Raw genomic sequence first — 12089 nt, forward strand, 5'->3', positions numbered from 1 at the left:
GAAAAACAGTTACTGTTGGTTGGGGACTTAAATATTGATATTCTGCAAGAAGCAAGATCAGCAGTTGCTGATTACCTGAATTTATTAGCTGAATACGGACTCACGAACGTAATAAATGCCTACACCAGAGAAGAGTACTTAGGACGTAGAATCACGAAAACATGCATCGACCACATGGTATTTAGGCTGGCAAAACAATCTTATAGGTCAGGCGTGATCAATCTAAAACTAGCAGACCATTATTTTATTGTAGGTGTTATCTTCTCAGACAAATATGTCGAAGGAGAGGGGAGCTGTGTAAAATGGGATCTCTTAGACAACAAAAAGTTGATGTATTGATCAAGAATACTAACTGGTCGTATCTATTATCTCTTGACCATTTAAAGGCATACAATAAACTTGTGCAAATATTTCAAGATATATATGATCGAGCTACAAGATGTGTGACATTGAAGCAAAAAAATCCTGATCATAAACGGATGACTCATGAGATAATATACCTCTGCTACATAAAAGACCAGGTTTGCCAGAGATGCAGGAAAAAGCCGGAAGGTGACGAAAAAATAAAAGAGTTTCGTATGCTACGAAATCTTGTGACTGCAAAAACATGACAGGCTAAAAGGCGATACTTCTCGCATCAATTTACAGCGAGCAAATACGACGTGTGGATGACATGAAAAATAGCAAATGAATTAATGGGCAGATCAAAACACGTCAGTATCGAGGATACGGTCAAAAAGAATTTGCCCAGCCAAAGCGTGCAGACAATATGCGATAAGTTCAACGATACATTCATAACAGCTGGAGAAATACTGAGAGGAAGTAATGACAACAATTCTGACGTGTACAAACCAGTTCGCGCATGCGCGCACACGGCCTTTCTACCGCTCATAAGTCAAACGGATCTTTGGCGCATCGTGCGACAGATTAAACTGATTAAACCACCGGGAATAGATAGAGTACGTTTTCGAGATTCATACGTCCATTTCAATGAGCTGAAAGATGAAACGCTCAAGATACTAAACGGCATTCTTGAAACTGGCGTTATACCGCAAGAGCTAAAAATATCGATCATAAGGTCAGTTTATAAAAGCGGTAAAAAAGACGACTATACCAAATACAGGCCAATCGCAATTTTGTGCGCTATAGCGCAAATAATGAAAAAGCATATCGCGTATGTGATGTAGTCGTTTTGTGAGAAATTTTCTCTGCATAATCCAGCTCAATTTGGTTTCACAAGAAATAGAAACATAATCGAACTCCTGGAAGAATTTTCTGATGACGCTCTTAATCTTATTGAAAACAACCGTGTCGCTTTAGCAGTTTTCATGGACCTGACCAAGGTATTCGATACTGTAGACCACTCTCTAAATATAAGCAAGCTTAATAGTTTAGGCTTTAGGGGTCTGTTTAACAGGTTCTTTGCTAACTACTTTTCCAATCGATTACAGTGCGTTAGAATTGAGAATGAATACAGTAGCTATAAAGTAATAAAATACGCTGTACCGCAAGGTAGCACTTTGGGACCAATACTTTTTAACATTTATGTCACTGACTTGGGCAATCTACAACTGAACTCCAAAATATTCCAATATGCAGATGACACCGCGCGTACTCTAGGTACCGTGGAATGTGAGAGAGGATGCACGCGCCTCCAAGAAGATGTACATCATGGAGTGTTTTGGGAAAAATTGTATTTTTGTCAGCCCTCATAAAACCAAATATTTATGTTTCAGAAATCCACGTAAACATGTAAGCCTCGACCTACCCTTATACTTGCACAAATCTACCTGCGGAGTTGTGAATGTGTGCCCCTGCAGGCTGATTCAGCGGTAAAATATTTAGGCCTTTTTGAGGACGGACACCTAACTTGGGATAATCATGTGGAACACTTGCGCAAAAGGTTACGAACTATGGCAGCTTTAATTTATAGTTTGCGTGGGAAACGTCCTCTCAATTTAAGAATTACAATATACAAAGCATTAGTGGAGTCTGTTTTGCGCTATGGAATAACTTTATATGGCACATGATCAGAATACAAAAGGCAAACGATTAATAATCTTATCAGACGAATAGTAAATAGCATATCTTATGGAACAGTCTTACACAAGGCTTCTGCAAAAGAAAAATACTCTAAACTAGGCATACCCAAGGTAAGCGAAATGCTTCGGTTTTCAGTGGTTCTGCGACACTATATTTAAAGAGATTTCAGCGTAGCTGTCCACAAAGAAGTGACACTAAGGAAAACAGAGATACGTTAAGCCAAGAGTTTCACAAACTATGGGAGTCCAGTGGTACAATGGGAACTATTATGTCCCAGTGGTATTTAATGATCTCAGTGACGATTTATGCAATATTGTAAAAAGAACACTAGTGAAAAAGAGAAAAAAGTGGTGCTTAGAAACAATGCAACAATACAAGTCTGTGTGGCTTTAGGGTCATGATCCGTTCCATGTTTAATATTACGTCATGTGTCTAGTCTACTTATCGCAGCTTGTTGAGTTATACTTGCTTTTCTATTCATCGATTCCTTTCTTTATTTCTATTTCTTTTTTACGGTCGCGCAGGACGGGATCCTGCTATCTGGACTTTGTGTTGTGTGTCATTGAGCCTTCTTATTATTGAAATAAATATTAGGAGAGGTTGGCGCCTTTATGGCGGCACCGGCTACTCCTTGTCACTTTGCAACGGAAACAAATTTGCGTAAAAAGAAAGAATAAGGACACAAAATATGACTCAGTAGAACACTGGATGAATAAAAAATATACAGTCCAAAAGTACATGAATCGCAAAGTTTTGTGCATGAGCTCAGTGATAATAATAATAATAATAATAATAATAATAATAATAATAATAATAATAATAATAATAATAATAATAATAATAATAATAATAATAATCATCATCCTGGTTACGCCCACTGCAGGGCAAAGGCCTTTTCCATACTTCTCCAACTACCCCGGTCATGTACTAATTGTGGCCATGTTGTCCCTGCTAACTTCTTAATCTCATCCGCCCACCTAACTTTCTGCCGCCCCCTGCTACGCTTCCCTTCCCTTGGAATCCAGTCCGTAACCCTTAATGACCATCGGTTATCTTCCCTCCTCATTACATGTCCTGCCCATGCCCCATTTCTTTTTCTTGATTTCAACTAAGATGTCATTAACTCGCGTTTGTTTTCTCACCCAATCTGCTCTTTTCTTATCCCTTAACGTTACATCCATCATTCTTCTTTCCATCGCTCGTTGTGTCGTCCTCAATTTGAGTAGAATCCTTTTTGTAAGCCTCCAGGTTTCTGCTCCGTACGTGAGTACTGGTAAGACACAGCTGTTATACACTTTTCTCTTGAGGGATAATGGCAACCTGCTGTTCATGATCTGAGAATGCTTGCCAAACGCACCCCAGTCCACTCTTATTCTTCTGATTATTTCAGTCTCATGATCCGGATCCACGGTCACTACCTGTCCTAAGTAGATGTATTCCTACCAGTGCCTCGCTACCTATCGTAAACTGCTGTTCTCTTCCGAGAATGTTAAACATTACTTTAGTTTTCTGCAGATTAATCTTTAGGCCCACCCTTCTGCTTTGCCTCTCCAGGTCAGTGAGCATGCATTGCAGTTGGTCCCCTGAGTTACTAAGCAAGGCAATATTGTTACGTAGGAAGACGCAGACGAAAAGCTATGTACAAGTACATTTACAAGAAAATACGCTGCGCTTGTCCAAGAGGCAACAGCCCGCGCTAGCTTCTCATCGTCGTCGTCGTCTTCGCACTGCTCGCCTTTTCGTGATCGCACATATTGTTCCGTAGCACTACCCCCGGCTGCAAAAGCGCCGTCCCGGAGCGACTAAAGATCGGACTCGGAAGCAGTGTAGTAGGCCTTGAGCCTACTGACATGCACGACATCACTTGATGCCAGAAGAGAGGACGAGGTTGAACCCACAGGAGCAATTTCGTAAGTCACAGGCGTCACCTGGCGCAGCACGTGGTAGGGCCCTGTGTATCGCGAAAGGAGCTTCTCTGAAAGTCCGACGTGACGGGAGGGCGACCACAGGAGCACGAGCGCACCAGGCGAGAACTGTACGTCACGATGGCGGGTGTTGTAATGACACTGCTGAGTGGCTTGTGAGGCCGTCAGTCGAGCACGGGCAAGCTGGCGTGCATGGTCGGCGAGGGTGATGGCGTCGCGCGCATACTCGCTTGTTGAGATCGCAGCAGGAGGAAGTGCCGTGTCTAGGGGCAAGGTAGGTTCGCAACCGTACAGTAGATAAAATGGAGAAAATCCAGCGGTGTCGTGCCGGGAAGAATTGTACGCAAATGTTACGTGAGGAAGGGCAATGTCCCAGTCGTGGTGGTCTTTGGAAACGTACTTGGACAGCATATCGGTAAGAGTACGGTTTAACCGCTCTGTCAGGCCATTGGTTTGAGGATGGTATGAGGTAGTCAGTTTGTGTTGAATGGAGCAGGAACGCACAATGTCAGCGATAACTTTCGAGAGAAAGTTTCGACCACGGTCAGTAAGCAGCTGTCGCGGGGCGCCATGAAGCAAGATAATGTCACGCAAGAGAAAGTCCGCGACGTCAGTGGCGCAACTGGTAGGGAGAGCTCGCGTGATAGCGTATCGGGTGGCGTAATCAGTTGCGACGGCTACCCATTTGTTCCCAGAGGATGACTTGGAAAAGGGACCGAGGAGGTCTAATCCAACACGAAAGAACGGCTCCACAGGGACGGTGATCGGCTGTAGATAAGCGGAAGGTAGCACCTGAGGTGTCTTCCGACGCTGGCAGGGATCACAGGCAGCAACATAGCGTCGAACGGAGCGAGCGAGACCAGGCCAATAGAAGCGGCGGCGGACGCGGTCGTACGTGCGGGTTACCCCAAGATGTCCTGCAGTGGGTGCGTTATGCATCTCAAAGAGCACAGTCTGTCGTAGCTGTTTTGGCACGACAAGAAGAAGATCAGAGCCGTCAGGGAGGAAGTTCCTTCGATGTAGAATGCCGCCCTGGAGGACATATCGGCGAACGGATGCGTCGGTAGGTGTTGAGCGCAGACGCTCGATAAGTACTCGCAGCGATAGGTCTCGGTACTGCTCATCGGCGATGTTAGCGAAGGCAGACACAGAGCAAATGCCGTTAGCGCTACTTCTGTCGGCGTCGTCAGGCTCGTCGACCGGGTAGCGAGACAGGCAGTCAGCGTCCTTGTGTAGACGGCCAGATTTATAGGTGACAGTATACGAATATTCTTGGAGGCGTAAGGCCCAGCGACCAAGTCTTCCTGTAGGATCTTTCAGTGAGCATAACCAGCAAAGCGCGTGATGGTCTGTGACAACGGAAAAGGGTCGGCCATATAAGTATGGGCGGAATTTCGCAACCGCCCAAACTAGGGCCAGACACTCACGCTCAGTGATGGAATAGTTGCGCTCCGCGGGCGAGAGGAACCTGCTGGCGTAAGCGATAACACGGTCGTGGCCACGCTGGCGTTGTGCCAGTACTGCGCCAATTCCGTGACCGCTGGCATCAGTACGGACTTCGGTGTGCGCAGAAGGATCGAAATGGGCCAGAGCGGGAGGCGTTGTGAGAATGTCGATTAGATGTGAGAATGCAGAGGCCTCGTTATCGCCCCACTGGAAAGGGGCGTCTTTTTTCAAAAGCTCGGTTAGTGGTCGTGCTATGGCGGCGAAATTTCTCACGAAACGGCGGAAGTACGAACAAAGGCCGATGAAGCTGCGCACATCCTTGACACACTTCGGAACAGGGAAGTGCGCAACAGCATGGATCTTGTCTGGGTCCGGTTGCACTCCGTTCGCGTCAACGAGATGTCCAAGGACGGTAATCTGGCGACGGTCGAATTGACACTTCGATGCGTTAAGTTGCAGACCGGCTCGACGAAAAACGTCCAGGACTGCTGAGAGGCGCTCGAGGTGCGTAGCGAACGTTGGGGAGAATATGATAACGTCATCCAAGTAGCACAGGCACGTGGACCATTTGAAACCGTGAAGAAGGTAGTCCATCATGCGTTCAAAAGTGGCAGGGGCGTTACATAGACCGAACAGCATCACTTTGAATTGATAAAGACCGTCGGGTGTTACAAAAGCAGTCTTCTCGCGGTCGAGATCGTCCACGGCAATCTGCCAGTAGCCGGAGCGAAGGTCAATAGAGGAGAAATAGTGAGCACCGTGGGGGCAGTCAAGGGCGTCATCAATCCGAGGTAGGGGATGCACGTCCTTTTTGGTAACCCTGTTAAGGTGCCAATAGTCCACGCAAAAGCGCCATGAGCCATCCTTCTTTTTGACCAGTACAACAGGTGACGCCCATGGACTATATGATGGTTCAATAATGTTCTTGGCAAGCATTTTGCGAACTTCTGCGTGAATAACTTGACGCTCAGCTGGTGACACTCGATACGGGCGGCGATGAATAGGAGGGGCATCGCCGGTATTAATGAGATGTTTGACAACTGTAGTTTGGGCCAAAGGACGATCGTTAAAGTCAAAAATATCGTGGTAGGAAAACAGAACGCGGTAGAGTTCACGAGCGTGCTCGGACGGCAAGTCGGGCGCAATCATTTTCTGTAAGTCAGCGATGGTACAATTTGCCGACTGCGATGGTAGAGGAGCATCGGATGAAGTGTCGTCTACTGCAATGGATGCTACTGAGTGATCCGCGAATGAGCAAAGCTGGGCCAGAGACATCCCGCGTGGCAGCACTTGTGTCGTCAAGCCAAAGTTGACCACTGGCAGGCAGACGCAATTCGCCGTAATAGATAAAACTGTATGAGGTACTGTGATCCCGTGTGTAAGGAGGACGTCTTGCATAGGAGCCGCGATGTAGTGACCATCAGGGACTGGTGGGGAAGACACTAGGTCAACGTAGATCAGTGCCGAAGGTGGCAAGCGAACGAAGTCGACGGAACTGAGGCGACTTGGGTGTGGTTCAGCAGGATCCAGAACAGGCAGGTCAAGGCGGAGAGTACTGGCGGAACAATCGATGAGAGCAGAATGTGCGAAGAGGAAGTCTAAGCCGAGGATGATGTCATGGGGACAGTGGGCGATGACTGTGAATAGCACGATTGTTGAGCGATCGGCGAAGGAGACGCGGGCGGTACACATACCAATTACGGGGGCTGTTCCGCCATCGGCGACACGGACAACAGGCGTCGTGGCGGACGTGATAATTTTCTTGAGCCGGTTACGAAGGTCAGCGCTCATTACGGACAAATGCGCCCCAGTGTCTATGAGTGCAGACATAGAAACACCGTCGACTTGCACGTCAAGAAGGTTCAGATGAGTGGGCAACGTCAGTAGAGGATTTGGCGGCGTAGGGAGCAATGCAGCGTCACCTCGAGGCGCTGCATCGTCTAGTTTTCCGGCTGGGGGCGGCGTCCGAAGGGAGTCGGCGAATAGGAGCGACTGGGCTGGGGAGAGCGAGATTGTCGTTGTTGGGGCGAAGGCGAACGAGAATAGGAGCGGTTCGGTGCAGGAGAATCAGCGGCGGCGTTATCGGAGCGTGCGGCATAGGGACGAGAAGGGCCACCTGGGGGGCGAGAGTAGGCGGTATAAGTAGACCGGGTCGGGGAACTCCAGCGACTGCGACAGTGCCGAGAAATGTGCCCGATTCGATGGCAGTGGAAACAAATGGGCTTGTCGTCAGCAGTGCGCCATTCAGATGGGTTGCGGAAACGTGGTGGGTAAGAAGGTGCGGGACGGGGCGGAATCGAAGAAGCCGGGCGGGTATCAGGACGATGGGCCGAGCAGATGGTGTGAAGACCCATGTTTTCGAACTCTTGGCGGACAACTGCCTGGATCATTGAGACCGTGACTGCAGGTGTGTTGGTGGGACTGGAGTCGAAGGCAGCCAGATAGGCGGCCTCAATCTCACGCCGGACGATCCTGGTAACATCGGCAGTGTTGTTGGGACGAGGAGTGTCGGCACAGGAAGATGTCGCTGGGGTGTTGGGCAGACGGGCAAACTGCTGGTCAATACGTCGGCTTTTAGCGAGTTCCAGGCGGCGGCACTCTTTTATAACAGCATCCACCGTCGCTACGTTGTTGCAAACGAGCAAGTTGAAGGCGTCATCGGCAATGCCTTTGAGGATGTGGGCAACCTTGTCTAACTCAGTCATGTGGGTGTCAACATTGCGGCACGGAGCCAAGACGTCCTGAATGTACGTGACATAGGGCTCTGTTGACGTCTGCACACGGCCGGAAAGCGCCTTCTGCGCGGCAAGTTGGTGACCGTAGGGTTTGCCGAACAAGTCCCGAAGCTGTGTCTTAAGTGAATCCCAACTGGTGAGCTCATCTTCGTGAGTGCGATGCCAAACTCTAGGTGTGCCACCGAGGTAAAAGACTACGTTGGCGAGCAGAATAGTAGGGTCCCACCGGTTATTGCGGCTGACGTGTTCATACAGGCTGATCCAGTCATCGATGTCTTCCCCATCTTTGCCCGAGAATACGCCAGGATCACGGGGAGCGGGGAGAGTGATGTAGGTCGTCGAAGTGGCAGCAGGTGTCGGAGCCGGGGGAGTCCGGTTGTCGTCGCCGGGAGCCATGAAGGAAGGCTCGACGTACCGTCCACTGCGAAGCTCCGTGACGAGGTACAGGGAACGTCCACCTCCACCAGATATGTTACGTAGGAAGACGCAGACGAAAAGCTATGTACAAGTATATTTACAAGAAAATACGCTGCGCTTGGCCAAGAGGCAACAGCCCGCGCTAGCTTCTCATCGTTGTCGTCGTCTTCGCGCTGCTCGCCTTTTCGTGATCGCACATATTGTTCCGTAGCAATATCATCAGCGAATCGCAAGTTACTTAGGTATTCTTCATTAACTCTTATCCCCAATTCTTCCCAATCCAGGTCTCTGAATACCTCCTGTAAACACGCTGTGAATAGCATTGGAGAGATCGTATCATCTCCCTGGCTGACGCCTTTCTTTATTGGGAGTTTGTTGCTTTCTCAGTGCACGTACGCATGTATAAAGTCAGATATTTTGAACAGCCAAAACACACGTAATATACATGTAAACAGCACATGTAATACACTGCAAGTACAGAATAGAATTATACATATTGCGTAAAAGTTGTGATCACCACATAAATCAATATTGAACCCAGAACAACATCTATGTTCTGGGTCATCTGAAACTTAATATTTTCCCAAAATGTTGGTGTCCTCTAAAAACTTTTTCAGAGCAAGAAGTGCTCTTTTCTGAAGGCCTGCAGTTGGCCATGGGTCATGTACCTTTTTAGGGTGAATGGTCTTCTGTCTGATATCAACAAATTTGCTTGCAGTACCCTTCTTTGTGGATCGTATTTCGCGCGCTCAAGGAGGAGATGATGCACATCTTCGTCTGGGTGGCCACAAGAATACTGCGGACTAGAGACACGTTTTATCCTGTACAAGAAGCGTTTCGTAAATGCAGTACCAAGACGCAAACGGTGTACCAATGTTTCAAATTTTCTGTTGTCTCTTAGATTTTCCGGCATTGATGAGTTTCTACATGGGTCTATAAAGTATAACTTCGAGTTCTTAGTTTGCTGATCAAACCAGGTAGTTCTGCTGAGGCGACAGGAAATCTATCTCAGTATCAGACGGACTTCACTACGCCATAGGGGAAGATTGGTTGTCTCCGTGTTACTGTGGGCCCAATTCGCAGCTGCGTCCGCTGTAGTATTATCAGGAATATTGCAGTGACCAGGTATCCACTGAAATGCAATTACGTGGTTCATTGCGCTTGCTTTTGTAAGTTCTTTGAGCGTCTCATACAATAGCAAAGTGTTCAAATAATTTTTCTTATTGCTCTGTAGTAATGTGAGAGCGGCTTGCGAATCGCTAAAGATAATCCATTTTTGCGAATTCTTTTCTGATGTTATGAAACGCAGAGCACACAGGATTGCAAACAGTTCTGCCACGGTGGAAGATGTCTCTCGGGATAATTTTAATGTTTGCTCTAGCGCTAAATGTGGAATGACGAATGCTGAAGTCGAGGAATTTTTATGACATAAACCATCTGTATAAAAGTGGATATACTGGGGATATAATGAATAAATTTGGAAGAGTGCCAGATGTTGCGCGGCTACTATGAACATGTCTTTCTTAGATATAATCCAGTCAAGCGATAATTCTATTTTAGGGCATGTTAACATCCAGGCAGGGTAACTAACTTCCACTTTGTATAATTCAAATCTTGGTAATAATGCTTTATGTTCTCGAACAACATCGTGAATTTTGCTTTTGTTTCTTTCGGTAAGCGTGAGATTTAATGGATGCTTCTCGTGTTGGGTTGAGATGCGATAAATTTAGGCATGTTTCAACCATTTGTATGACTGGAAATGGTGGGTGACGAGCTTCAGCAATTACTAAAGAACTCGAGGTAGCTTGCGGAACCCCAAGACACACTCGCAACCCACTTGCCAGTAAACGTTGAAGACGTTCCTCAGAAGTTTGCGATAAACCATGGAGAATAGGTGCCGAGTAAGCAATTTTTTTGTTTTATGAGTGCGTTATGAACTTGTAGTGAAGAGACTGCTCCCCCCACGTCGTGCCAGCGAGTCGCCGAAGTACGTTTATTACTGTATTAGTCTGCTTTTCAATTGCGCGGATGTGTGATGCCCATGTCAGCTGGCGGTCAAGAATAACTCCAAGAAACTTATGCTCTTCCACAAACATCAAAGTCTGCCCATTAAGCGTAAGTTGGAAAATATTCAGCTGTCGTCTAGTGAAAGGAAGTACGGCTGTCTTTGCGTATGAAAGACTCATGCCTCTTTCTTTTAAAAAGGTGTCGATACTATCAAGACCTTCTTGCAGCGTTGTTTGAATGTCTTGTATATTAGATCCAGAGGCCCATATGCAGATGTCACCTGCGCACAGATAATACTGTAGACCAGACGGGAGTTTTTGTGGCAAGGCTGCCATGACACAGTTGAATAAAAACGGACTGAGAACACTGCCCTGCGGAAAGCCCTGCGTGATGCTGTGATAATTACTCTCTCCTTCGATTGTTTCCATAAATATTTTTCTATCTTTCAAGAAATTTGATACCCATCGCAGTGTTCGACCGTGTAGGCCAAGCTCTAACATACCAGCAAGGACGCGTATGTGACAGTGCCGAATGCTCTTTGAATGTCTAAGAATACTGCTACTGTCACATTTCCACAAGTTCGTTCATCTTCGACGCATGTGGCAATGTCTAATACAGCATCCATTGTATACCGATTTTGTCGAAAACCGGTCATGTAGTTGGAAAACCATTTTTGTGTTCACACCCCCATTGCAGTCGACTGTCTATAATCTTCTCCATTAGTTTGGAAAAACAGCTTGTGAGACTGACAGGTCGGTAGGAGTCAAGCCGAAGGGGAGTCTTTCCTGGTTTCAGTACAGAAATTACCATTAATCTCCAATTAATTTCCATTAATCTGGAAGAGGCTCTTTTATCCAGATATCATTAAATATCTCCAAAAGAGCCATTCTTCCTGCTGGACCTAGGTTCTTTAGCATCACATACGTGGAACTGTTGGTGGTTGTGAAAGCACCAACGATTCCATAGAAAGCAGTGCTTTTACCTCTGATAGGTTGTTTGCGTGTAGAATGGCACTGATAATTGCACGTAGAGCTGTGAATAGCATGGGTAAGATCATCTGTGCCAAGGGTAAAGACGCGTAATCACCAAACGGCGCTGAAGCTCCATGTGTGATCGAAGCAGGTCGCTGAAGAGCTGACTGAGATGGTCACTGGGACGAGTGGTGTGGTTGAGGCGAATGCGTAGGTAGTCGCTCAGATGTTAGATGATGCTGCTGTGTCAATGGCAGAGGGTATTGCTGAGAAGGTCGGCGAGTTTCACTCGATGCTTGGGCAGGATGAGTAGTATTCGCTGAAGGTGGATCGTGTCACTCGCTGTCAGGTCGTTGTCGACCTGAGTGCTTTAGAGCTGCAGCATAGTTCAAATTGCCCCCTCGCTCTTTTTCTTTGTTTGGAGCTGGAGGCGCACATCTCACAGTATCAAGGTTGGGTGGGGGCGCATTACGAGGAGGCAGCCTTCCGTATTTCAGCTCATGTCTACGTAACCTTGAGGCAGCTCTGCTCTGAGTACACCCGGA

The sequence above is a fragment of the Dermacentor andersoni genome, chromosome 2, assembly GCF_023375885.2.
Source record: "Dermacentor andersoni chromosome 2, qqDerAnde1_hic_scaffold, whole genome shotgun sequence".
NCBI classification, from domain to species: Eukaryota; Metazoa; Arthropoda; class Arachnida; order Ixodida; family Ixodidae; genus Dermacentor; species Dermacentor andersoni.